Source organism: Microcaecilia unicolor, chromosome 9, assembly GCF_901765095.1.
Source record: "Microcaecilia unicolor chromosome 9, aMicUni1.1, whole genome shotgun sequence".
In the NCBI taxonomy this organism is placed as follows: Eukaryota; Metazoa; Chordata; class Amphibia; order Gymnophiona; family Siphonopidae; genus Microcaecilia; species Microcaecilia unicolor.
The window spans coordinates 73,290,975-73,318,025 of NC_044039.1; the positions used below are offsets into that span (position 1 = coordinate 73,290,975).

Consider the following 27,051-nt stretch of genomic DNA (forward strand, 5'->3'; position numbering starts at 1 on the left):
ACTACAAAAATTGTATTTATTTCCCTGCTAAATGAAACCACTTATATAAAGAACGCTGCTTGTGTGGCAAGCTGCAAAATATGTGGTTATTTTATATTTCTTAAAAGCATCCGGCCAGGCTGGTAGCTGCTTTAGGTCCCTAGAGGGTTAGAGTGCTTTGCATTTTTATACCCCACAGTTGATTGCCCTGAGGTTTGGAGGCACAAAGGCTTCATTTTATTCAGACAGTATTAAAAAGAAAATACCTGATGTGCTAGACTTTCCTTTCATTATATTTAAGAAAGAGTGAGCTATTAAATGCAGATTTCCGGGAAGAGTTACAAGAAATGGGAATAATGTTGAGGCTATATTATATACAATTGTTTTTATTAATACAACATGAGTCAATGTACGAGTCACAGTCCTGTTGTTTTTATAAGAACATTTTTAGGGGATTTAAATGAAACAGTCAATAATGATGCAATAAGAGAAACAAGTTTTCAATGTGCTCACCTTATTTGAAAAAAGCAAAGACGAGATTTTTCTATTTTTCTTAAAGAAATTAGTTTTTTTTTTAAATCTGAGAATTTGTTTTAAATCCAGTTCTCTTTGACTACAGGAGAGTTAGATCCCGATCATGCTTAAAAACAAACAAAAAAACCCCTACTAAGCTCTTTATGGTTCTTTGAGATGTGCTTGAACTGCAATAGGGAGATGCTGTGTCAGGACAAAAAAAAAAAAAAAAAAAACACAGTACTGAAAAACGGAAGCTGCTAAATCATGGTCTTTTGTTCCAGATAAGCAGCACAAAGCTTGACGCTACAGTTCCCAGTATGTTTTGCTTCAGCTATCTCATCCCCTTTTCATAACATAGTAACATAGTAGATGACGGCAGAAAAAGACCTGCACGGTCCATCCAGTCTGCCCAACAAGATAAATTCGTATGTGCTACTTTTTGTGTATACCCTACTTGATTTGTACCTGTCCTCTTCAGGGCACAGACTGTACAAAAGGTGTGGATCAAGGACTCAGGAAGCAGCTTGTGGGACAGACAGAGGAATACAAGGACCAGGACTGAAAGCCTCAGCAAGTAAAGTAAGTGAGGAAAAACCCCTAAAAGATCAACCAGTCCTGGCTTATATTTCAGCACCTATTAATCTGTGAAAATATGGTAGCTAAATTTGAATACCATGTTTGTTCAAAGAACTTGTATCACTGGACTATACACTTTCCATACTCTAGGACCATTTGAATTTGGACTTAGACCACCACTACAACTACTCTGATTGTAAAACCAATTAAGTGTACTGTGCTAGTTTCACTGGGAAGATACACTGGTTCTGGGAGATCTAGTAGAGAAAAATATTCACCAATTAAATGCCATAACATCCTAAGCATTCCTTAAAATTAAAGCTCAAAGCTACATAGGAGTTTCTAGCCTTCTGTGTTACAGTTCAGCTCATCAGTGGGCATTATGACCTGAGGGGTCCTAAGGCAGAGAGGGGGGAAAGAGTAAGGTTTTAAGCACAAATCCTTAAGCAAAAGATATCTTTAGATTTTATATACAATGCTGCAAAATGTAGGGGATTTTCAGAAAAGTGGTTTAATTAAAAAAAAAAAAACCCTCCAGAAAAAGATGGAGCCACAGACAAAACTATGCATGCATGAATGAATGAGCAAAAGTTAACACACACAGAGGACACTATGTGAAAATGTATTCTTTTTATACCCAAATGATGAATCTTATGCAACCAGAGCAGATGCTGTGGAGGATTCGCTGAAATAGAAAAACAGAAAATATTAGTTTAATTTTGTTCTCTTGTAGTAAAAAGACAGCTTCCGTTACTCAAGAACAGAGTCATGGGTAAAAGAGGCAAGTTTAATTTAAATCTTCTGTATCTCTGTACCCCTCAGAGGGAAGAAATATACCATGAACAGCCACATTGGCCAGACTGCTATAGCTCAATATCCTCTCTTCACCTTCCACCCTTACCAGAAAGTATCAAGGAGAGCGGAGACAAAGCCCACCAGGTAAATCTTCAGAGCCATTCAGCTAGAAAGTTAACTAGACAATGCTGGTTATCCACAGGATAGCTGGTGAAAGCTTGGCTCTTCTCCACAGAGATGCCTAAACTGCTTGAATACAGTACTTTGGCATCCTTTTTCATACATGCTACTGCTAAAGATAAGCACTATTACTGAAAAATAGCAGTAAAGGAACATATTAGGTCCTTAAGGAAAAGCAAATGAGAGTATGTGTGTCTATTAGGATTTATTTCCTGTCTTTTTTTTTTTTTTTAAGAAATTCATCCATTCCACTCCATATAACTTTTAGTTGCTCTCTCTCCAAAGATAAAGGTTCAAAGCAACTTACATAATCATAACACAGTGTACAGCAAGAATAAGCTGGGCATAGCCCAAAATATTCAAATATGGTACATATTATGGCATAGTATGTATGTTAATAAAATAAACGTTAAAGCATCTTAATAGAAAGAATAGGTTGTAAGCAGAGGTATAGACAGATAAGATCAATTAACAGCAATTAGATAGAAATAACGGTGACTAACTTAATGAAAAGGTGCATGAAAATAATTTCAGCTAGAGTAGGAGTGGATAAGCAAATCCTGCTACAATATATGCAGCCAATGTTAGTCCTTGTGTGTGTGAATAGATAGTTATTTGCCTCTTCCATTAAAGGCTTTAGAGAAGAGCTTTTCAGGGGCTTTGAGTTACTTAATACAGCTACTCAGACAAAGATTGCTAAATGCCTTTCTCACTGCAAGTGGGCCAAGTTCAGGTGGTTGACACCAGAAGCTGAAACATCAGGGACTCTAGTCCTGAATCTCCCATGGTTTTTAGGAAATGCTGTGCAGATCTGTTATCCTTGCTACCTGTAAGGCTTATGTACTGGACTACAGTGGCATGATGGGACTTCTTGCCAGTATCCATCTTAATTTTTTCCACTAGGTGTTCATTCAGTCATAGCTAGCCCCTGAATGAAGCATATTGAGTAGAACATTCCCCAGGTGGGATAATATCATTCACCAACTTCCTACTCGTATAAGAGACTGTGAATCTACGTGCCTGATTGGGCAGAATCCTAATTTAACCATATGCTTTATAAACTACGTGAAGTTGTATGTATTTTATGTGAGTTCCTTATAGCTGCGATTTCTGAAGATTTGTGCTAGTAGTTTATAAAGACACATAGGCCTAAACTAGGCATCCACTTGGCCTCTCCATCTAGGAAATTACTCCCCGTGCATTTATATCAGCAATCCTTAGCTGAGCACCCATTTGTGTTGAATTGCAGCGTATCTGATGGGATATTGACACCGTCACACAATGGAGGATTCTTTGGACCTTATGACATACCTGGAGTATCTACTATTCTTTCACTGAACCACTTCTTTAACTGAGCCATGCAAAACCATCATAAGTCATTTAACATAGTAACATAGTAGATGATGCAGAAAAGACCTGCACAGTCCATCCAGTCCTGCCCAACAAGACAAATTCATTATGTGCTACTTTTTGTGTATATATCACCTTTGTAACTGTCATTTTCAGGGCACAGACCGTACAAGTCTGCCCAGCACTATCCCCGCCCTCCCAACCACCCCAGCCCCGCCACCCACCACCGGCTCTGTCACAGACCGTATAAGTCTGCACAGCACTATCCCCGCCTCCCACCACCGGCTCTCACTAAAAAAGTGCCCATCATCATTTTCATCTTCTTCAAGTATTGTTATCAATGTGTTGCTGTCTTACCAAGTTTCCTATTCCTGATCATAAAGAAGGTCTGTAAAGACTGAACCAGGAAGTGCAAAGGGCAGAGAAAAGATTGATTCAGCATCTCCCACATAAGTGTTTTGTTACACTGCTAGCTCTGATTTGTACATTTTGAACTTCAGGGATTACCAGGACTAGGAAAAAAAAAGTTGGAGGAACAGTTGTTGGCTGTTAAAGCTCCAGAGGATTGGATCATAGAAGAATGAGGGGCTGGCTGGGGAAAAGGTAGCAGAGCACTGCTGGTAAATTGTTGCAGCTCCTGAACCCCAGAAGCAAATTCTCACCTACAAGATTCTTGTTTGCAGCTATATACCAACAGCAAAGCTTTTCTATCTTCTGAGCACAGACCAAAACAGACATCAGAGTGACTGTATGTGGTTTACAAAACAGCTAGCTCAAGGTAACAAAGAGCTGCTTCTCTCCTGTTTTGCTCTACACAAACCCCTAAGAAGCACAAAGATTCTTTTAAACTTCTTCTTCTGGCCTCTACAAAGCATTAACTTTGGCCTTGACACTGCTTGATACCAAGAATTGACTCTCATTCTTGATCCAATTCTTTATTTAATACAATTGATAACAAGATAAATATCTCAATCACTTAAAGTTGCACTGAGATGAAAAAAATGTGGGATACAAATGCAACAAATAAATAAAATAAAAATAAATAAAATTAGAATTCTGTACATACAGACTGAGTCCAGTCTGTGATCAGCCCCTCTTCAGAAGGGAGAACTGTCAGTGATGGTGCTTGAAATACTGAAACACAGCATAACAGTACCACAGCACAGCACAGGTAACTGCACAGCAGCCACACAGTAAAAATTCACTAAGAATTTGTACCCTAAGAGGAAAAAACAAGCAGTAGTTTACAGCCTCAGCATGGAGAGAATCAGGCCTCTCAACATCCTGGATCTATAACCTAGACACAGCTTCCATCTCTCACTCTCATCAAGACAGCAATCGGAGGGAGGGTGAATTCTGCTTCTCCCAGCACTCCCTGAGGCAAGCAGTAACTATAAAGATCCAAAAGGCATTGAGAGCAAAAAACACAGGTGTTTATAAGAGCTAATCACAGAGGACCGCAGAAATGCAGGGATCTAATTCATATACAAAGCTTAATAAATATACAAACATATAATCTGTCACACACAGACAGCACAAGCTTCCCTTTGCAGTGGGGGCAGAACACTCCCTGGATCAGAACCCCTAATAGGCTGGTCACCATGTCAGGCCTAGAGAAAAGCACATTGTTGAGTAAGATTCCTTGGAACTGAGCGCTGGAATTTAATACAATTCTGATCTGTTCTGGTTTCTGCAGGTGGTACACACCAAAGGTAGGTAGGTACCAACACTCTTCATCTTATTTTAAAGGTCTAGTTGGCTTTTCATGCCATTAGTCAACATGTCTTGCATGAAGTTATTGAAATGCTGTTTTGTCAGTGGGTTTTTTTTCTCCTTAGAGTTTTTTTGCAATGAAGTGAGTCAAGAAAGAGCTTTTCTCTGTTGTTAGGGAGTCACGGTCTGGATGACTGGAATGGTAGAGGAGCCACTCAGCTGTTTGGCTTGTCTCTAGAGAATTCTTTATCCATAATTTTTAAGAACTGTCTATCATCTATGAAGAGTATAGGTTTGTCATTTTTTGTGACTTGGAACAATGTATTCCCTATGTGGTCTCTCAAATCTGATAGAGAACTTGGTTCTTCATGACTAAAAATCTCTTTTGTATGTAGAAGGTTGGGACATGGCTTGAATAAAGTGGTACACCCATTTTCTAGGACACTCGTGGTGCGTACACTGACACTTGGTCACCTCATTCTGTTGAGGCAGACGTCACCTACTATCACCCATCCCAAGGTGAGTTGACATGCATATAGAGCATTGGGTGGACCAGCACATGATCCTTGAACGCTGACCAATAGTGGTATATCTCTCCATAGCAGAAGTACGATTTCAGCATTTGGCTCTAAAGGTTGCAAGTGTCTGACTATAGGCTTCAGGTGAGTGTAGTGCTTTGCAACCTCTGATGTGGGAATTTCATCCTGGTTATTGGATATCTGTTTACACCTAACAAGAGTAGGTAAGTGTGGTAACTCCACTTGCTCTTCTTCCCCCCACTACTCGTGCAACTACTGAGCAGGTCTTGAGGCTGAAGGAAAATTAATCTTGGATGTTGAACAAGTCGAAGAAATCTGATGTTGCCAGAGACTTGTTATTTTATTCATCTATGATGACATACATTTTGACTGTTTTTTTTCTGGTTCTCTTTAGGATATACAATGGCTAAGATATCTTACTGCAGGACTTTATACTGTGGCCTTCTCCACACACTGTGGTGCAGTTTGGAGTGACATCAGGTGTAGACACTTACTCTGTCTCCTTCTCCCCACCTTGGCTTAACTCAGGGGCTGAAGCGTCTGGAAGAGCAGCTATAACTTCGTCAAGGTGTAGAGCACTAACATGTCAGTCACTGTGCACTTGATGGTGGCTTTGCAATCTTTAGCAGTATGATTGAAAAGCAACATCAGTAGCACATTCTGAACTTTTTCAATAGTTCTTTCCATTCTTTAAAGGGTTTTCCTCTAAACCCTCAACATTTTTTGAGAGGATGTCGCTTTTTGTGTAAGGAACACTGTTGATTTATATCCTCTACTTTGTTTGCAGTAGAAGGACGATCAGAGAGTGTGGGTGCTGCAGGTGCCACCTCTGTCTTATTGACAGATACAGGTTCACTGGTGCTGCCATACTCCTTGGCTGGCTTCACCTTCAGGAAGTGGCTTGTCTTACTTGCTTTAAGTGTCTATACCATGAAGCTGGGATCATTTCTCCTCATTGCTACATCTCGTATGAACTTTGTGAAGACTGTGAAGGGAGGATGCTTCCCATAATTTTCTTCTTTATATTTTTTATCAACTGCTGACTATTTCTCTCTTATGTCATATGGTAGCTTTGCTAAGGTGGACTTTGTGCCTCTAGCTGAGTCCAACTGATCAAGACCTGGGAAGCTGTGTTCTACTTTGGCTGCTTCTAGCTCTTGAAGGAGATTTCCTAACTCCAGCAGCTTACGGTTGTCTTTACCAGATATTTTTGGAAAGTTATCCATTCTTTTGAACACTGAGTCTTCTATAGCATGTGGGCTGCTATAGTACTGTTCAAGTCTTTCCCACATCTCTTTCAATCCTTTTACAGGATCATTCAGTACACATGTTTCATCCCTTCCACATGTTTAGCTGATTCCTTTCGCAGTCAATTCAACATCATATCATATCTTGCTTTAGAGTGAGCTTCATATCTATAATAGCATCCTTGAAATCAGATTTCCATCCCCTGTAGTGCTTGGGACAGTCATTGAACTCCCAAGACCTATCTCATCCATTTCAGTTTGAACTTGCCAGCTCATTTTCTGTCTTTCAGGTGAGTTGTGCCATCATATGTAATCACACTGACAAAAATAATTTTTTTTAAACAAAGCATGGCTGTGCCAGAATTGATACAATGTTTGTTGTCAAGGCAGCAAAAGTGGGGGTTGCTCACAGATTTCCTTATATGGCACACTTAGCTATTAACACTGCTCACCAGTGTTGCCAGGTGGGCGGTTTTACCGCCCAATTGGGCGGTTTTCCGCGACCCACGGGTTGCGGTTTTTTGGGCTTCTTTTTTGTCTTTTGGGCGTTTTTTTTAGGCGTTTTTTTTCGGCCGCGGGGGCGGAGTTAGTGACGTTTTGGGCGGGGTTAGTGACATTCTGGGCGGGGCCGATGATGGGGGAGGCGGGGACGATGACAGCGGGGGCGGTGTTGATGACGGTGGGGGCGGGGGGTGATGACGCGGGGGGGGGGGTGTCAGGGGGGGGGGTTTGAGTTTGGGCGGGTTTTGGGCTGGATTTAGGCTGGTTTGGGTGGGAAAAATTTTTCCACCTGGCAACCCTGCTGCTCACTCAGCTTTTTCAGTCTAAGGCTTTACTGTCAGTTTCTGATCACACACTTATTTTCCCAAATTTGAACCATCAGATTAATTTATACTGATCACATTTGAATCCTGTCAGTCCCCACACAGTTGTCACAGTTAATCAGCAAGTAATCTTCCACAAATTGTCTGATTTCTGTAGCAGTTAGCTCTCACTGAAATCAATCTAAATACTGTTGACACAACTCTGGTTCTGTGTCACTGACGCTTTATTTATTTATTTATGTATTTATTTATTTGTTTGTTTGTTGCAGTTGTATCCCACATTTTCCCACCTATTTGCAGGCTCAATGTGGCTTACATTATTCCGTAATGGTGATCGCCATTCCCGGAATGAGAAATACAAAGTGGTATTGCATTAAAGTTCATGAGTGACAGAGTAGATTAAGCAGTCAAGTATAGAGAGTTCATATTCGGAATGAGAAATAAAGTGGTATTGCGTTAAAGTTCATTCATGATAGAGTAACTGAGGCAGTCAAGTATAGAGAGCTCAGTTTTGTCCAGTTCTGGTTTGAGTTTCGTTGTCTGGTATTTAGGATGGATCATTGTGGTATGCCTTATTGAACAGGTTGGTTTTTAGTGATTTTCGAAAGTTAGTTAGGTCGTGCATTGTTTTTATGGCGTTTGGTAATGCATTCCATAGTTGCATGCTTATGTAGGAGAAGCTGGATGCATATGTTGATTTATATTTTAGTCCTTTGCAGCTGGGGTAGTGGAGATTCAGGAATATGCGTGCTGATCTTTTAGTGTTCCTATGAGGTCTGACATGTAGACCGGGGCCTCACCGTTAATGATTTTATGAACCAGAGTACAGATTTTGAACGTAATACGTTCTTTAAGTGGGAGCCAGTGTAGTTTTTCTCTTAGGGGTTTGGCACTTTCGTATTTCGTTTTTCCAAATATGAGTCTGGCTGCTGTGTTTTGGGCAGTTTGGAATTTCTTAATGATTTGTTTTTTTGCATACAGCATAGATTGCATTGCAGTAATCTAGGTGACTTAGCACTATTGATTGTACTAGGCTGCAGAATATTTCCCTTGGAAAGAAAGGTTTTACTGTTTTGAGTTTCCATGTTGAATGGAACATTTTCTTCGTTGTATTTTTCGCATGGCTTTCTAGTGTGAGATTTCGGTCAATTGTAACTATGAGAATTTTCAGGCTATCTGAAACAGGAAGGGTATAGTTTGGGGTGTTTATAGTGGCGGGCTTGTTAGTGTTATATTCTGATGAGAGGATGAGACATTGTGTTTTTTCTGCGTTGAGTTTTAATTGAAATGCATCCGCCCATGAATTAATGATTTGGAGGCTGTGTTTGATTTCATTTGTGATTTCTGTTGGATCATGTTTGAACGGGATGTAGATCGTGACATCATCTGCGTAGATGTAGGGATTAAGGCCTTGGTTGGATGGCGATTTGGCTAGAGGTGTCATCATTAGGTTGAAAAGGGTTGGTGAAAGCGATGATCCTTGGGGTACTCCACATTCTGGTTTCCATGGTGATGATGTATTTGCATTTGATATCACTTGGTATGTTCTTGTGGTTAGGAAGCCTTTGATCCAACTAAGTATGTTTCCTCCAATCCCGAAGTATTCTAGGATGTTTAATAGTATTTATGATGAAGAATCCTCTCAAACACTATAATGAAATTAATTTTTACTTTTCTGGCCTCCAAAAGGCTTTAACTTTGGCCATATATACAGAGGCTTAATCTGGAGCTGCTTGTTACCAAGAATGGACTCTCATCCTTGATCCCGTTATTATTTAATACAATTGATGACAAGATAAGCAACTCAATCACTTACCGTTGTGCTGAGATGAATTAGGATTGTGTACATACAGACTGAGTCCAAGCCTATGATCAGCCTCTCTCCAGTATGAAGAAACAGTGTTTTAGGTCTGTAAAATGTATTGGATATTTTCCTGCCTTATGTCCTGAAGTGTATTTCTCCTATTGGCCAGCAGATGGCACTTTTTTGCTCTAAAGCTGTTACAGGGAACTGAATGTTCTTTTTCTTTAACACAAGCAGGAAGCATTCAGCAGTATACTTTTAAATCTTGTTGACTAGGGGTCACGTGATGCTGTGAATAACAGCAGACGCACCTGGGATTGCTGCGAGGCCCGAACTCCCCCAAACACCTTGAAATTCGACTTTTAATACCCAGATCGAGAAAGAAAAAGGTGCAGAACGGTCCGAGAATATATGGACAAATTTCTGACTAACTCGCAAACGCTGATGGCTGCTAAACCACCTCGCAGAGGCGCGGACAAGGCAAAATCGGGAGAAGACAAAATGGCGCCTAACTCACCGCCCCGGTCGGCCCAGGCAAATTTAACGGCGGAACTGACGGAAGCTGTAGTTAAAGCATTAGACCCCCGACTGCAGCAGCTTTCTGAACAAATAGCAGGAATTGCGCAGTCCACAACAGATCTACAACGGCGCACCGGAGAGATCAAGTGCAGAGTTTCGGATGTGGAAGACACGCTGCAGGAGTACAAGGATAAAGTGGACAGTATGGAGGCCATAATTAAAACACAACACGACAAACTGGAGGAGCTGGAAAACAGGGCGAGGAGGGACAATCTCAGGTTTGTTGGCTTCCCTGAGTCGTTAGCGGAGACGTCGCTGGCAAAGACCCTGGAAACCTGGCTAATTGCGCATTTCCCTGAGGTGGCCATTCAAGGGGAGATAACAATGGACAGAGTACACCGGGTGGGCCCAGCGAGATCGGATGCCACGAAACCCAGAGTTATAATAGCAAAATTTCATAGATATGCTCAAAAGGCACAGCTCTTAAGTTCTTTTAAAAATAAGCGAGAGTCTGTGAAATACGAGGGGCAACAAATCAGGATGTTCCAGGACTACTCGGCGGAATTAGCATCCAAAAGGAGGGCCTTTTCAACCATATGCTCTCATCTAGTAGAAAAGAAATATCGTTTTATGGTACAATTTCCAGCCATTCTAAAGATCCAGCATTTGAACCGCTGGCATGCATTTACAGAGGCAACAGAGGCAGAAGAATGGGTGAAATCTCTGGAACCTGTGTGAAGGCAGTATTTATTGCAGGTGTGTAATGGGGGTCAGCCGGGAATGGAATTTTTGGTTATAAGTTGGATGGTTTAAGCATAAATGTTACATGAGGGAGAAGTCAATTGATGGGGGGGAGACGGCTCTCAAACACCAGGTGAAGACCCGGATAGGCTAATCCCTCAGAGAGAGAGGGGAGCCCAGAGCGAGACTGGGGAGGGGAGGGGAGAGTTATGGGGGGGGGAAGAGGATCACAGTAATCGTGGAACAGTGAGAGGTAGGGAAGAACACGGGGGGGGGGGGGGGGGGGAAGGGGAGGGGGGAGGGAGCAAGGAAGAAGAACATTGAGAGTTGTAGTCAAAATAGTAAACAGTCAACACACATTGCGAATTAAGAGACAGAGAAAGGATAGGGTAGAACCACAGGGGATGGGCTGGGCCCCTGGGGCAACTTATCAAAAGGGATCAAGGGAGGATACAGAGAAAGAGCTAGACACATAAGTCCACTTTAAGAGTAATCTCGTGGAATGTTTCGGGCATAACATCTCCCGTCAAGAGGACCAAGATTTTAAATCAGCTTAAGCATCATAAGGCCTCGATAGCCTGCATACAGGAGACTAAATTAACAGACATAGAACATGAAAAGCTAAAACAAAAATGGGTGGGAGAATGCTATTACTCGTCTTCGGGGGCTAAAAGAAGTGGGGTGGCGATTCTAATTAAAAAAGGCTTGATGTGTGGCTCTAAACTGATATATAAAGATGGGGAGGGAAGAGTGGTACTGTTGAGTTTAAACATACAGGGACTGCGGGTTTACCTGTGCGCGGTATATGCCCCCAACTCCCATGCAAACACGTTTTACCAAAAGTTAATTTCTCTGGGCCTCCAATACACGGACGCGCCATGGATATGGGCAGGCGATTTTAATAAAGTCCTGGACCCACAATTAGACAGGTCGGGAAAGAGAGAACTTGAGGAGAGGGCTAGTTTGCAAGAGCTGGGAACAGAGTTGGGATTGGTGGACCCCTGGAGGTTACTGCACCCAACCACCTTAGATTACACGCACCAATCAAAAGCCCATGGGACGTGGTCCAGGCTGGATTATATTCTAGTGGACCAGTCATTATTTTTTAGAATTGAACGAGCAGAGATAGGCCCAGTGGAAGTGTCAGACCACTCACTAATTTGGATAGATGTGGTGCATGACATCCCTGGGGAGAAGGGCTATGCATGGAGCTTTCCCTCCTTCCTGTATAAAGATGAAAGATTTGCCATATACATTAGAGAGCAATGGGACCAGTACATAGCCACGAACGCAGGAACATGCACATCCCCAATTATACTATGGGAGGCCTCCAAAGCCGTAGTCAGAGGGGGGATAATAGCCTATATGAGTGCTAGAGGGAAGCGGATAGCGGCGGGCATAATCAACCTGGAGCATGAGCTGAAGAGGGTAAAACATAAATACATACAGCACCCAACAACTGAAAACCGAGATGCCTTAACAGCCACAACGGTGGCACTTAACTCCCTTATACATGACAAAACCCAAAAACAGATGACAGGGAGCCGGTTATATTTTCATAGGTTTGGGAATAAGGCGGGTAGACTGTTAGCCAAAGTGGCGCAAACGCAGAGGCCTAAGAAACTGGTAGCCTCCATTCTCCCTAGGAGGGGCCCACGGGTTCATAGTATAGAGGGAATCACAGAGGCCTTCCATAAGCATTTCACGGAGATGTATTCTAGGGGCGATAGCCCAGAGGAGCAATTAACCATTGACTACATAGTAGACTCCGGAATGCCGAAATTGACACAGACGGAGCGAGATTTGCTCTCCTCACCAATACAGGCCCAAGAGATTCAAAAGGTGCTCAAAACCCTCCCTCTGGGTTCAACACCGGGCCCAGACGGATTTTCAGCTGAATATTATAAGATTTTGCCGATACAATTTTGTGGGCCATTGGTTGAGTATTATGAAGCGGTGGTGCAGAGGGGCTTCTTTACCCCTGGAGAAAATGAAGCAATGATAACACTAATCCCCAAGCCGGGTAAACCGGAGGATCGAGTTGAGTCATACCGCCCAATATCACTTATCAATGTAGATTTAAAAATTTTGGCCCGAGTACTGGCAGAACGGTTAGCACCGCGACTAAAGGAGTTGATAGGGGAACATCAAGTGGGCTTTATAAGGGGTAGACACTCAGGAATTAATGTGAGGAAGGTCCTTATGTCAATTGCCCAGAGTAAAGACACAAAGACCAGGATGCTGATGGCTAGTCTCGATGCAGAAAAAGCTTTTGATAAAGTTAATTGGGAATATCTGTTTCGAGTGCTAACATATGTGGGGGGAGATGACTGGTTTTTAAGAGCAGTTAAAACTTTATATGAAGGCCCCTCTGCGAAGATTTTAGTAAATGGGGTCAAGTCCCCAAAAATTGAGATACAGGCGGGCACAAGGCAGGGATGCCCGTTATCCCCACTATTGTTTTTGATTTACTTAGAGCCTCTGTTGCGCACGATTGCAGTGGACCCGGACATAGAAGGGGTTCAGTTTCCGGGGCAGGTGGTGAAGGTACTAGCCTTTGCGGATGATCTATTTCTAACTTTGACAAAGCCACAATCATCATTACCGAGGCTGTTAATGACAATAGAGGAGTTTGGGTTCCACTCAGGGTTTACTTTGAACACCCAGAAATCCGTAGCCCTTCCTGTAGGCCCAGAATTAGTAACAGAATGGGAGGGAACGTTTCCACTACAATGGGCACAAGGGGCGGTGACATACTTAGGGGTCCAAGTCCCGGCTGACCTTAAAACACTGTATACCTTAAATATGGCCAAAATGAAGGACAGAGTGGGGAAAACACTTCACAACTGGCAAGCACTGCCCATCTCATTAATGGGACGAGTGGCTCTCTATAACATGATCCTATTTCCTACATGGATTTATGCGTTTCAAATGTTGCCAATGTATCTGAGTGGGAAAGATGAGAGATGGTTACATCAACAACTCAATAAATTCCTGTGGCAAGGCAAACGAGCGCGAATGTCCATCAAGCGAGTCATGCTTCCGCGAGATAAAGGAGGATTGGGCCTTTTGGATTTGAGGCTCTTTTCAACAGCAAGCTCAATGCGACACCTCTCTGACTGGTTTCGGAGCAAAGAATATTTTACAAACACACAAACAGAGACACAATGGTTTCGACACCAGCACTTTGCCAGCTGGTTACATATGCCCTCCAACACCAAAAAGACTGTTGGGGCGGCGGCTCCAATCTTCAGACCGTTGCAAAGGACGTGGAGATGGCTGACAAAGCATTACGAGCTGAGCACGGCGTCCTCACCATTATTGCCAATCAGAGGCAATCCAGCATTCCCTGTGGGGGACACATCCAAGATATTCAAGAACTGGGAAGACCATGGAGTTAGATATCTGTTCCACGTGGTGACGGAGCAAGGTACGATAAAGCCATTCGAAGATTTGTGCACGGAATTCAAGCTGGACAAGAAAGATGCATTTGCATTTATGCAACTACGGCACTATATCCAGTCACTTCCTAGCTCATCGCTTAGTGTGGGAAGCTGGGAGACATATAACGCAATGTTGGGTCTGGACGATCAAACACGGATACCACTTAAATGCTTCCACTGCCTTCTCCGGGAACGGACAAAGAAATATGATTATGAGAAAGAAGCGGGACAATGGACGGCAGATTTGGGAGTACCTGTTACAGCGGAACAGCTGGGAAATTGTGTGCAACGAACCTATAAATTGACTGAGAATGCGTGCTGGCAAGAAACGCAATATAGGTTTATCCTGCACCTTTATGTATCACCACGCAGGGCCTATAGAGCGACACTAAGAGACAATGATGACTGTGCAAAATGTGGGTTAGCGAATGCTCACTTAGGCCATATGTTTTGGTCGTGCCAAAAGGTACATAAATTCTGGAAATCCCTGGCAGAACAGGTGTCAGACATGTGGAAAGTAAAGTGGCACCACTCCCCGAGACAATTATTTCATAGATTTACAATACAAAGTCATAAACCGGCTGGCATGGAAACCTTTTTACAGAGGACAGTCTTAATGGGGAAAAAGGCGATCTTGCAAGTTTGGCTGTCTACAGAAAGTCCAACGATAGCCCAGTGGAGAGCACTTATGATCCACATGTGTTCCCTAGAACGGAAGAGAATTACAGACTTAGCTTCCCAAAAGGGAGATGACTATTGTAAAATATGGGCCCCATTTTGGGAGACTTTGACTGCAACGACAAAAAGTAGAATATTAAACTCTTGAAATAAAGGAAGGGAGGGAGGAGAGGGGGGGATAGAGGGAGGGGAGATATCAAAGGGGGGAAGGGGGGGAATAAAAAATGGAAATAAAGGGAACAGTTTTGGTTGTAAGGACTGTTATTAATATTGTAACCTACATGTATGTTTTAAGTTCCTTTGTGCACTGATGTGAATAAACAAGATTTATAAAAAAAAAAATCTTGTTGACTAGGCTTTGATTGGCCCAGGAGCTCATTTCCTTTAGAATGTACTGATTTTGCCTTCAGTCTTCTTAGCCCAGGAGAAAAAAGAGACAGATCTCTTTGTTGAGGCTTGGTGAATTATATGTCCTGATCTTCCCAGGTACTGTTTAGACAGTATATAAGTATTTAGTTAGTGTTATAACTGATCCATATTTCAGTTACCTGTTATTGTTTGCTATTTGCACTATTTTGTACCATTGTTCAATATTTTTAAGAGAATAAACATAATTGTTTGTTTGCCCTGTTTGTCTGGACTGATAAAGAATCCTGGTGATTTGTGTGTTGGATCTGTGAGTGCTTTCTGGGAGCTGTGGGACCATTGGGAGTGTGGCCCCAGTAACCTAGAAATCACTGGGGATAATTTGAGAGTGGGAGACTCACCCAGAGGTGGCTGTGACCCAGTCGGTGGGATGAGTGTGCCAGTGAGGGCACGAGCATCAGGTGCAGGCAGACCTGAGCTGTGCTGGGGATAGACCCTCTAAGTGGCTGCAGGCTAACCCCAGGCATGTGGCTAGGCATTTCGTGACAGGCTTTATGATGAAGAATCCTTTTAAACACTATAGTGACATGAATGTTTACTTTTCTAGCCTCTAAAAGGCATTAACTTTGGCCTTGTATATCCAGAGGCTTAACCTGGAGCTGCTTGTTACCAAGAATTGACTCTCATCCTTGATCCCATTCTTATTTAACACAAATGATGACAAGATAAACAACTCAATCACTTACAGTTGTGTTGAGATGAATTAGGATTCTGTACATGCAGATTGAGTCGAAGCCTGTGATCAAACTCTCTCCAGAAGAGAGAATATTCAGTGATTGGTGTTTGAAATACTGAAACACAGCACTAAGAGTAGCAGAGCACAACACCGTGGTAACTATACAGCAGACACACAGGTAAAAATTCACTACGGACTGCTACCCTGAAAGGAAAAAAACAAGCTGTAGTTTACAGCCTCAGCATGGAGAGATTCAAAATTCTCAACACACTGGATCTATAACCTAGGCACAACTTCCACCTCTCATTCTCCTCGAGAGCAATCGGAAGGAAGGGAAATTCTGCTCCTCCCAGCATGCTTTGAGGCAAGGAATGTCTACAAAGCTCCAAAAGGCATTGAGCACAAAACATGGGTGTTCATAAGAACTAATCACAGAGGACCGCATAAATGCAGGAATCTGATTCATATTGTGGCAGACAGGGCCAGTCACAGTCTGAGGAGATGAAGAAGGAAAAGATTGGTAGTCAGGAAAAGTACTGTAGTTTTCCTAGTCTCCCATAAAGAAGGAAAAAGGGAGAAAACTGTCCTTACCTGAGCAAATAGGCTGGCAGACTCCTTGAAAACCCAGTTGCTGTAACAGAGGTCCTGGTAGGACGAACAGGTAGGAAGCAAGGCCCAGGAAGTTAGGAGAACACAGAGGAGGACTATGGGAATTACAGTTCTCTGCCAGTGAGCAGAGGATTCCTTTACTGCCCAGCAGGCAATGTGAGAGGGGCAGATAGGCAGCCTGGGAGATATAGTACCAGGAGCTGTTCACTGCAGAGGAAGCAATCAGTTATTAGCTACCTTCCATCTGGGGAGGAAGGTGTGGTTGTCTAGCTGCAGTAGGCAAGTAGCATATCAACAGGCTCTAAGTGCGCAGAAGGAGAGAGCCCAGGAAAGGTAAAGCAAACTCCAGTTGGGAGGAGAGAAACTAGCTCTGGAGAGCCAGGTGCTGCCCCAGGTGCTCTGTCTGCAAGAAGGGAGAAGAGCTTGGTTTGAAGCTATCCTGGGAAGTATAGGCATCACTACAGGGGTGCAAATGCACTCCCAAAATCTTTGTTGCACTCCCACTAAAAGCTGCATGCAAAACCTACCTGAACGGTTCAAGTAGGTCCAGGGACTTAGGGCTTTGGTGTGTGGTCAAGCAGTAATGATTGCCCAGTTGCTGCTTCCCATGCAGCTCTGAGTTCTAAATGGTGGCTGTGAACTGCCATTTTGATTCTCGGAGCCAGCATGGCCAGCAGTGACTGGGAATTGCTGGTGCATCGGGGGAGGGGGAATGCCTGCACTTGGATAGGAGGGAATGGAGAGGGGGACAGACTGCACATGGATAGGTGGGCAGGGAAGGGAGAGGGGGAAAGGCTGCATATGAATGCCCCTGCAAGGAAGGGAGAGGGGAGAAATGTACATGGATGGAAGAGAAGGGAAGGGAGGGGGAAAAGACCACTTGGATGGGCGGGCAGGGAGAGTGGGAAATGCACATGAATGGAAGGGAGAGTGGAAAAGGCTGCACATGAATGAAATGGAAATGAGAGGGGGGAAATGCAAATGAATGGAAGGGAGAGGGTGGAAATGCTGCACTTGGATAGGAGGGAAGGGAAGGGAAGGGAGAAGGGGAAATGCTTCACTTGGATAGGAGGGAAGGGAGAGAGGAAAGGCTGCATATGAAAAGAAGGGGGAGGAGGGAAATGCACATGGGATGGAAGGGAAGGGAAGGAAGGAAGGAAGAAAGGAAGGAAGGAAGGAAGGAAGGAAGGAGGGAGGGAGGGAGGGAGGAAAGGCTGCATATGAATGGAAAAAGGATAGAAATGCATATGGATGGAAGGGAAGAGAAGGGAGGGGAAAGGCTGCACATGAATGGAAAGGAAGGGAGAGGGAAAATGCTGCACTTTGATAGGGAATGGAAGGGAGAGGGGGAAATGCTGCACTTGGATAGGAGGGAAGGGAAGGGAGAAGGGGAAATGCTTCACTTGGATAGGAGGGAAGGGAGAGGGGGAAATGTGCATGGTTGGAAGGGAAGGGAGAGAGTGAAAGGCTGCATATGAAGGGCAGAGGGGATACATGCTGCACATACAGGGAAGAGGGGAGACGTGCTACACATGAAGGGAAGGGAAGAGGGAAGATAGGCTGCATATGAAGGGAAGGGAAGAGGGAAAGCTAGATATATTTGAGAGGCAGAAAATTGAAGAAAGTTGAATGTGAAAAATCAGTGCTAAACAGACATAAGGCAGGAGGTGAGAAAAGAAATAACAATTGAAATGGAAAGGGGGCCCTGGAAACAGAGTTAAGAGCACAGAGTAAAACAGAACCAGAGATTAGGAACAAGATAATTAGAATAATAAAATAGGAAAAATGATTTGATTTTCTGTTTAGTGACTGAATTATGCCAGTTTTGAGAGTTTACATCTGTTGGCTTTATTTTGCACTGTACAGGACAAGCATTTCTTTCTATTTCTCTGGTGTTGCCTGACATGCAAAGTCTGGTATCTTTGTTTTCAGTTTTTGTTTCCATTTCAGGTTGTGACTGCTTGATTTTTTTTTTAATGCGGTTCCCTATTTTATATCAGGTGAGAGTTATGTTCTGCATCTGCAACTGAGGTGAAGGATTCTGCTGGCATGTGGTGTCTTTGTAGGATTATGTAACAGTCCATCTTGTTCCAGTTTCCAAGTAGCCTGTCTTTCATAGGTGGATTAGAGCTATTATGGTTCGGTAAGTTTTCTATATAGGTTTTGAGTGCCTTTTTGCAGGGTTTTGTATTATTTTTCAAAGTGTCTGGCCTGTTTAAAAAATAAAAATGCTTAGGACTAGTGGGGTCTCCGCTTCTGTTAGAGCAGTGCTGGGCACACCCAGCCAGTTGGGGTTTTGGGATATCCACAATGAAGATGCATGAAAGAGATTTTTATATAATACCTCCTTGATATAAAGACCTATCTTTATAAAGATTCATTGTAAATGTCCTGAAAACCTGACTGGCTGGGTGTGCCCTGAGGATTGGGTTGAGAAGCACTGTGGTAATCACCATGAGGCAGTGGACAAAGAAATTATATATATAAGAAGTGATATTAACTGTTAAAATCTGGGGTTTAAAAGTGGTGTTTGAATTCCTATTTCAAAATCAGCTTTTTACTTTGCAACTGAAGTGAAGGTATGCCAGATGTTTCATATTATTTCAATGTCTAGCTGCCGAGCTAAGGTTAGGAAAGGTCAGTGAGAAATGCAACTCTGTCCCTTGTGAATTGCCAATGCTAGCTGGCACAGCTGTAAACTATTATGACTGAACAAAGGAATGAGCTAGATATATTGTAGTTTACAAGATAGAAAATACTATTTAGAGAGAGGCAATAGATTAGTATTTAGAAGTTCTGTTTATATTTAGGATATGTCTTATAAGAATGTTTATTTTAGAATATGTTTTATTCTCTGTAATTTCTATGTAGGATGTTTGTTCAACTCTGTGTTACTTTTAAAATGATCCTTTGTCTGCTGTTTAAGGCTGCAGTGAGGAGATCAACATGTGTTTTGAGTTTTCTGTGGTCTTAGCTAGTTCTGTGTATGGAGCTGAGAGGTGAAAAAGGTCAGAACTAGTCAGCTCTCTTCTCCTTGATTAATTATAGGTAAAATGCAGGAATGGTCTTGGAAGTAATAACCTGATATGTATGCTATTAATTAAGACTGACTTTTGACCTCTTTAATGAATGCCAGAGTTTAGTTAGCAGTTAGTACTAGGAATATGAGAAATCAATCATAATAACATGTAAGAGACTGGAGACCAAATGTCTGGCTTAAGGGGCCCCAGGTCAGAGGTCAGTTTAGGATGTCTGGAACCTATGTAACTGATATTTCAAAAGTAATGATTGGTTGAGGCAAGGTAGCCAATCAGTTTCTTAACCAATTGGGAGTAAAGGGGGCTAGGCTAGGAGGAGGGCTTAGGACCCTATTTAAGTGGGAGCAGAAGCAGTTTACGTCAGAAGGAGCTCAGAAGAAAGAGAAGGACAGAAGGAACAGACAGAAGAAGGAGACAAAGACACAGAGAGCTGAGAGAAAGACACAGAGAGCTGAGAGAAAGACACAGAGAGCTGAGAGAAAGACCCAGAGAGCTGAGAGAAAGACATAAAGAGCTAAGAGAAGAGAAGAGAGCTAGAACTGATGTCCTGCTTTGTTTGCTGGCAAATAAAGAAGATTACTCTCTCATTCTGGTGTGTGCTGTCTGACTCCTGAAGCATCACAAATTCCTATCTCAATTCCTGCAACAATTCTTGGTGGCAGCGGTGGGATCCTGAATCCTGCATTAATCCCAGCACCCAACTGACTGGAGAACATTCGCCGGGTATGTATTTTGTATTCTGTATTCTGTATTGTAATCCTAGCTAGGAAGTTGTAAACCAGCCCCTCAAGAAGGAGGGAAGGAGAATCTGATCAATTCTCAGCAAAGGCCCTAGTACCTTCTAGTCGCGGGGACTAGAAGCGAAAACGCTTGAGCTTATCTGTATTTGAGAAATCTGAAATTGTTGGGTGGGATTTTCTGTATGGAATGTGTGATGCGTGAATGATTAACTGAGTGCGGACTTCTTATAGCTGCATTTCCAATTAACGCGAGTTCAATTGGTCAGCAACGGAAGGAAGCGATTGTTGTCTGTCTACCTAGTGTCTCGAGAGTGCAGACCCCTTACTGCATTCTCAAAAATTCCCTCCCTTTTTGTGTGTTGTAACTGTAAGCATTATGGGTGGGACATCATCTAGACAAATTGTTACCCCCCTAGATTGTATGCTTAGAAATTTCAAGAAAGGCTTTTTAATTAATGACTATGGACAGACTTTAAGCTCAAGTACTTTAAGAACCTTGTGTGAAGTTGAGTGGCCATCTATGGGAGTGGGGTGGCCCCCTAGTGGCAGCTTAGATATTGAAGTAATCCGGAAGGTCTATAGCATAGTAGTAGGAGAATCAGAATATTCTGAACAACTCCCTTATATAGATTCCTGGGACAGCCTTGTGACTGACCCTCCCTCCTGGTTGAAAACTTATATGGGATCCCCAGTAAAATTCATGTTAGGTCGTGTTCAAAGAAAGATTAGAAAATCTAAACTAGAAGAGGGAAAGAGCCCCAGGAAGCTTACCACCCAATCGGTGGCTTCCGCCCCTACCCTGTCTGAGAAACCCATACTCTCTGATGACCCCTCAGACCTTGAGCCACCACCTTATGGCCCATTGTTGGGGTTCCGTGCCACCCCCAGAGATCCACGCCGCCCAGCCCAAGCCTCTCCAGCACAGGCTTCTCCGGATAGTTCTTCCCCTCCTGTGCCAAACCTGCCACACCCTAGGTTGGACTTTTCACCTGGCCTCTACCCTTCTGTGCCACATCCTCCCCTGTTAACCTCCGAAGACCCACTTTGGGCTCCACTCCCTGACTCCTCAACTCCTGACAGCCCAGCCTCTCCCTCTAGTACCCCTACCCACTCATTAGGGGCCCGGCATCCCTTTCAATGGACTGAATCACCTGTGACCACCTCTCAGTCTATGAGTACCCCTCCCCATCCCTCAGGGGTTCAACACACCTCCACTGAATGGGTTAGACCCGCTGCAATTACCTTTGAGCATGATAGGAGGGTAGCTCCTAGCTCTACCTCAGGTTCCATTCCCACCTCCTCGAGAGTTCTGCCACTTCGACAGGTAACTACCACTCGACCGGATCCTAATAATCAGGGTCAGGTTATACAGGCACAGGCCTATCAGTATGTACCCTTCACAACCACTGATCTCCTGAATTGGAAGACGCATTACCCCTCTTATACTGAAAAGCCTCAGGCAGTGGTGGACCTAGTGACTAGCATTATGGCCACCCATAACCCAACCTGGACTGATTGTCAACAACTTCTCCTGACCCTCTTCACAACTGAGGAGAGGCGGAAGATTTTGCAAAATGCTGAGGCCATCACGCGAGAGCGTGTTCCCGACGGGACACAGGATCCAGAGGGATGGGTTAGAGCTCGGTTTCCTCGCGCAGCTCCAGCTTGGGATCCAAATGATGGGCAGCACTATGAACTGTTGTCTGGCTATTGCCGGGACTTACTGGAAGGTATGAGGAAAGGCATAAAGAGGCCCATTAATCTGGCAAAGGTCTCTGAAATTCTCCAAGGGGCAACTGAATCCCCTGGGGCCTTTCTAGAGCGACTAATTGAAGCCTACAGAACATACACCCCATTTGACCCTGAAGCCCAAGAAAACCAGAGAATGGTGAATAGCGCATTGGTGGCCCAGAGTATGCCAGATATCCGGAAGAAGTTGCAGCGTCAGGAGGGATTCGCAGGGATGAATACCACCCAGCTAATTGAGATCGCAACCAAGGTTTTCATTAATAGAGATCAGGAGGTGCGCCGAGAGGCTGACCGGAAGATGCAGAAGAAGGCCGACCTTTTAGCGGCAGCCATTACTAATTCCACCCTTAACCGAGGTCGACTTCTAGCTAATGGGAAGCCAAAGTGGGACCCCGGACCACCAGCCAGGGCCCGAGATTCCTTCAATCAATCCCGGCCAAGGGGGGAGAATCCCAGACCAAGATTGGAGAGGGATCAGTGTGCCTATTGTAAGGAAAGAGGGCACTGGAAAGATGAATGCCCCCAGAGGCGCCAGGGACTGAGAAGGGGACCAGGAGATCGAGGAAGCCGAGGCCGAGTTCGAGAGGGAAGATATGAGCCTCCTGAATCTGACATCATCGGGATAGCCGAGATGGCAGAATGGGACGAATAGGACAGACCGGGTTCCTACAAACTGGGCTCCCAGGAACCTATGGTCAAGTTAACTATAGGGAGCCGCTCAATTCCATTCATGATTGATACAGGAGCTGAACATTCTGTTGTGACGGAGCGATTAGCGCCTGTGTCTGGAAAAACTGTCCGAGTGGTGGGTGCCACGGGGGTGCAGAACCGGAGGCCCTTCCTGACAACCCGTAGATGCCAATTAGGCTCACACATAGTCACTCATGAATTCCTGTATATGCCAGACTGTCCAATCCCTTTGTTAGGTCGAGACCTGCTGTCCAAGCTTAGGGCCCAAATTTCTTTTGACTCTGATGGCCAGACTTCAGTCTCCTTTCGGCCCCCGACATCCAGCCCTAAGGGTATATTGAGTTTCTGCTGCCCTCTTGAAGAAGAATGGCGGCTGCATCAGTCGCATGGCCAAGTTGACCTACCCCTGGCAGACAGCTTTCAGGTCAGTGGGGTATGGGCAGAAGATAATCCCCCAGGGTTGGCCCGAAATATTCCTCCTGTACATGTAGATTTACTTCCAAGTGCCCGGCCAATCCATCTTCGCCAATACCCAATTCCCAGAAAGGCTCTGGAAGGGATTCAAGCACATTTGAATCGTCTGTTATCCCATGGAATTATTCGACCTTGCCAGTCTCCATGGAATACGCCACTATTGCCAGTTCAAAAGCCAGGGACTGAGGACTACCGGCCAGTCCAAGACTTACGAGTGGTCAACAAATCCACTATCTCATTACATCCTGTAGTGCCTAATCCATATGTCCTGTTAGGATTGATACCTTCTGGGGCTACCCATTTCACGACACTAGACCTAAAAGATGCCTTCTTTTGTATTCGGGTGGCCCCCGCCAGTCAACTGCTTTTTGCCTTTCAATGGGAAAACCCAGTAACAGGAAGGAAGCTTCAGTATACATGGACCCGCCTGCCACAGGGGTTCAAGAATTCCCCCACCATTTTTGGGACTGCCCTAGGACAAGACCTTAAGACTTTTAAATCTGAGCCTTCCAGGCGAGTTTTACTCCAGTATGTAGATGACCTCCTGATTGCAGCAGTGACCCAGGAAGAGTGTTTTGAGGCTACCAGAGAATTGCTGGAGCTACTCTTGGATGCAGGCTATAAGGTCTCACGCTCAAAGGCCCAACTCTGTCAGTCAGAAGTGAAGTATCTGGGCTTCTGTATTTCCCAGGGAAGTCGGAGACTGGATGCTAGTAGGAAGCAAGCGGTAGCTGCAATCCCCCAACCCAAGTCCAGAAGAGAAGTTAGGGAATTTCTGGGAGCAGCTGGATTCTGCAGAATTTGGATTCCAAATTTTGCATTGATGGCGAAACCCCTTTACCAAGCCACAAAGGGGGGTGAAAAGGAACCATTTGAATGGGGACCTACTGCTCAACAATCCTTCATTGCCATAAAGAAAGCCCTACTCCAAGCCCCTGCGTTAGGCCTTCCTGATGTGGAGAAACCTTTCTCATTGTATGTCCATGAGCGACAGGGGGTTGCTCTGGGTGTGCTGACCCAGATGATGGGATCCTGGCAGAGGCCTGTTGCATACCTGTCTAAACAGCTGGATGGAGTGGCTAAAGGATGGCCAGCCTGTATGAGGGCCATTGCAGCAACAGCCTTACTGGTCCAGGAAGCTGATAAGTTGACTTTGGGGCAAGAACTGGTTGTTAAAGTCCCCCACGCAGTTCTTACCCTCATGGAGTATAAGGGCAATCACTGGTTTACAAATAACCGCATGGTTAAGTACCAAGCTAGCTTGTGTGAGAATCCACGGATACACCTGGAAACAGTGGCTACATTCAATCCCGCCACTCTTTTGCCAGCATCTGAGGGACCACCGGATCATGACTGTATCCAAACCATGGATGAAGTGTACTCTAGTCGACCAGATCTTAAAGATGTTCCATGGAGGGACCCAGATGTAATTTATTTCACAGATGGAAGCAGTTATGTGGAGAACTCCAAGCGATTGGCAGGCTATGCTGTGGTGACAGAGGACAAGGTGATAGAAGCAAGAGCCCTGCCCCAAGGAACTTCAGCCCAGAAAGCAGAACTTGTGGCCCTCATACGAGCTCTGGAGCTAGCAGCAGGACTGGTGACCAACATTTATACTGATTCCAAGTATGCCTTCACAACTCTACATGCTCATGGAGCTTTGTATAAGGAAAAGGGACTCATAAATGCTGCAGGCCAACCTGTTAAGTATGGACCCGAAATACTTCAGCTGCTAGAGGCTGTGTGGGCCCCTAAGAAGGTAGCTGTCATTCATTGCAGGGGACACCAAAGAATAGATACTCCAGTGGCCCGAGGGAATCGCCATGCTGATCGGGTGGCCAAGGAAGCTGCTCGAGGACCCCCAGCAACTACTGTGACTCCCCTGTTCCAAATTCGATTGCAAGAATGGACACCTATGTATACCCAAGTGGAAGAGAAATGGGCTCAAGAAGAAGGTGCAGTAAGGAGACCTGATGGCTGGTTACATCTCCCTGATACCAGAGTTCTGGTGCCACGCCACCTAGCTTGGCCTGTAGTGTCTCAAGCTCATGACCTATCACACTTAGGGAAAACAGCACTAGCCCGCCTACTCAGTCGAGTAGTGGTGCTGGAAGGATTGGATAGTCTGGTTGCCACTGCCTCTGCCCGATGTACTCTCTGTGCCCAGAATAATGCTCGTCAGGGACCCCGTATTCCACCAGGAGTTCAGTCTAGAGGTCTAACACCCTTTGAGTCCCTAGTTATAGACTTCACAGAAATGCCCAAGAGCGGTAGGTTCCGATACCTCTTAGTCATGGTCTGTACCTTTTCTGGGTGGGTGGAAGCATATCCTACAGTCACTGAGAAAGCCACAGAAGTAGCTCGAGCTCTCCTTAGGGATGTCATCCCCAGGTATGGACTGCCCCTTGCCATAGGTTCAGATAATGGTCCCGCCTTTGTTGAAGCTACACTTCAGGCCCTGTCCCGCGCATTGCGCATTACCTGGAAATTGCATTGTGCCTATCGTCCCCAGAGTTCAGGGCAGGTTGAGCGAGCAAATAGAACCTTGAAAAATAGCCTAGCAAAGATTTGTCAGGAAACCCAACTGAAATGGCCACAGGCACTGCCACTAGCCCTCTTCCGCCTCCGATGCACCCCAACTAAAGGAACAGCCCTCTCTCCCTTTGAAATTGTGTATGGGAAGCCCCCAGCCATTTTACAGGGAATTAAGGGAGACATAGGGATTTTAGGGTCTGCCCAGGTGCAGGAGCAGGTAGCCCTCTTGGGGAAGATAATTTCTGAGCTTCAGTCTTATGTGAGAGAAATAAACCCTGTCCCCTTCCAGGCTCAGGTACATTCCTTCCTGCCAGGGGATAGAGTTTGGGTGAAAGACTGGAAGCTCCAGCCTTTGGGGCCCCGATGGAAAGGACCTTTTACTGTTTTGCTTTCTACCCCTGCAGCTGTGAAGGTCGCAGGGATAACTCCATGGGTCCATTGGTCTCGAATTAAGTCTGCTGACCAGACTGAGCCCAGCACGGATCAGACGGAGCCTAAACAGTGGAGAGCAGAAAGTGATCCAGCGGAGCCATTGAAGTTGCGCTTGACCCGAACCAAAGAATCTACTAGCTGAAAAGAAGGGTCAACTGCATACTGCAGGAGCGGCTGAACTTCGGCTTCATACTGAGACTCTTTCTGTCCAGATTCTGGCTTTCTTGGAATTTGAAAGCTTGATCCTTATCAGTTGAGGGTCTATCCCAACTGGTATAAGAACTCAAAGACTGAGAACATTATATGAGAGTAATCTGTGATTAGCACAGACTGTTGAAATATTATTGCTTAATTAGTTTGCTGTATTTGTTTTAGATTAGGAAGAAAGAAAATGTTAGTAGTTTGGATGCTTTTGTTGTTTTCTACTCCTTGCCTCCTTGTTCCTAATACCCCAACTCGCTCCAACCTTTGGTTACACTCAGTCCAGGAACTAATTAGCCAGGCAAAGATTACTTCCCCTTGTATTGTGTGTTCCCGATTTTCTCCTTATACCACAGATGTCCCAGCTGTTCCTGTCCCTGTGCAACTCCCAGCTCTTATACCTCCCTACTTTTCGAGTTCAGGCCCTTGGAGCCAGGATTATACTTGGTGGTCCTTTTATAATGCTACTTCCCCCTCTGACTCTTCTCTAAGGCCAGTTTTTACGTCTCCCTATCCAGCTTCTGGAGTGTTTTGTTTAACAAGAAGCATCTCAACTGTTCTTCCCATTCCCTGTAAC

The 27,051-nt window shown here is 44.5% G+C and overlaps 1 long non-coding RNA gene across 1 annotated transcript; it reads right to left on the reverse strand.

Moving 5' to 3' along the window:
- Positions 1 to 1,679: 1,679 nt before the first annotated feature.
- LOC115478229 lies at positions 1,680 to 16,973 on the reverse strand. The gene is made up of 3 exons (XR_003943467.1): positions 16,960 to 16,973; positions 3,371 to 3,374; positions 1,680 to 1,756 (listed from the first exon to the last, which is right to left on the reverse strand). It is a non-coding gene; the product is annotated as an uncharacterized LOC115478229 (long non-coding RNA).
- Positions 16,974 to 27,051: the final 10,078 nt, after the last annotated feature.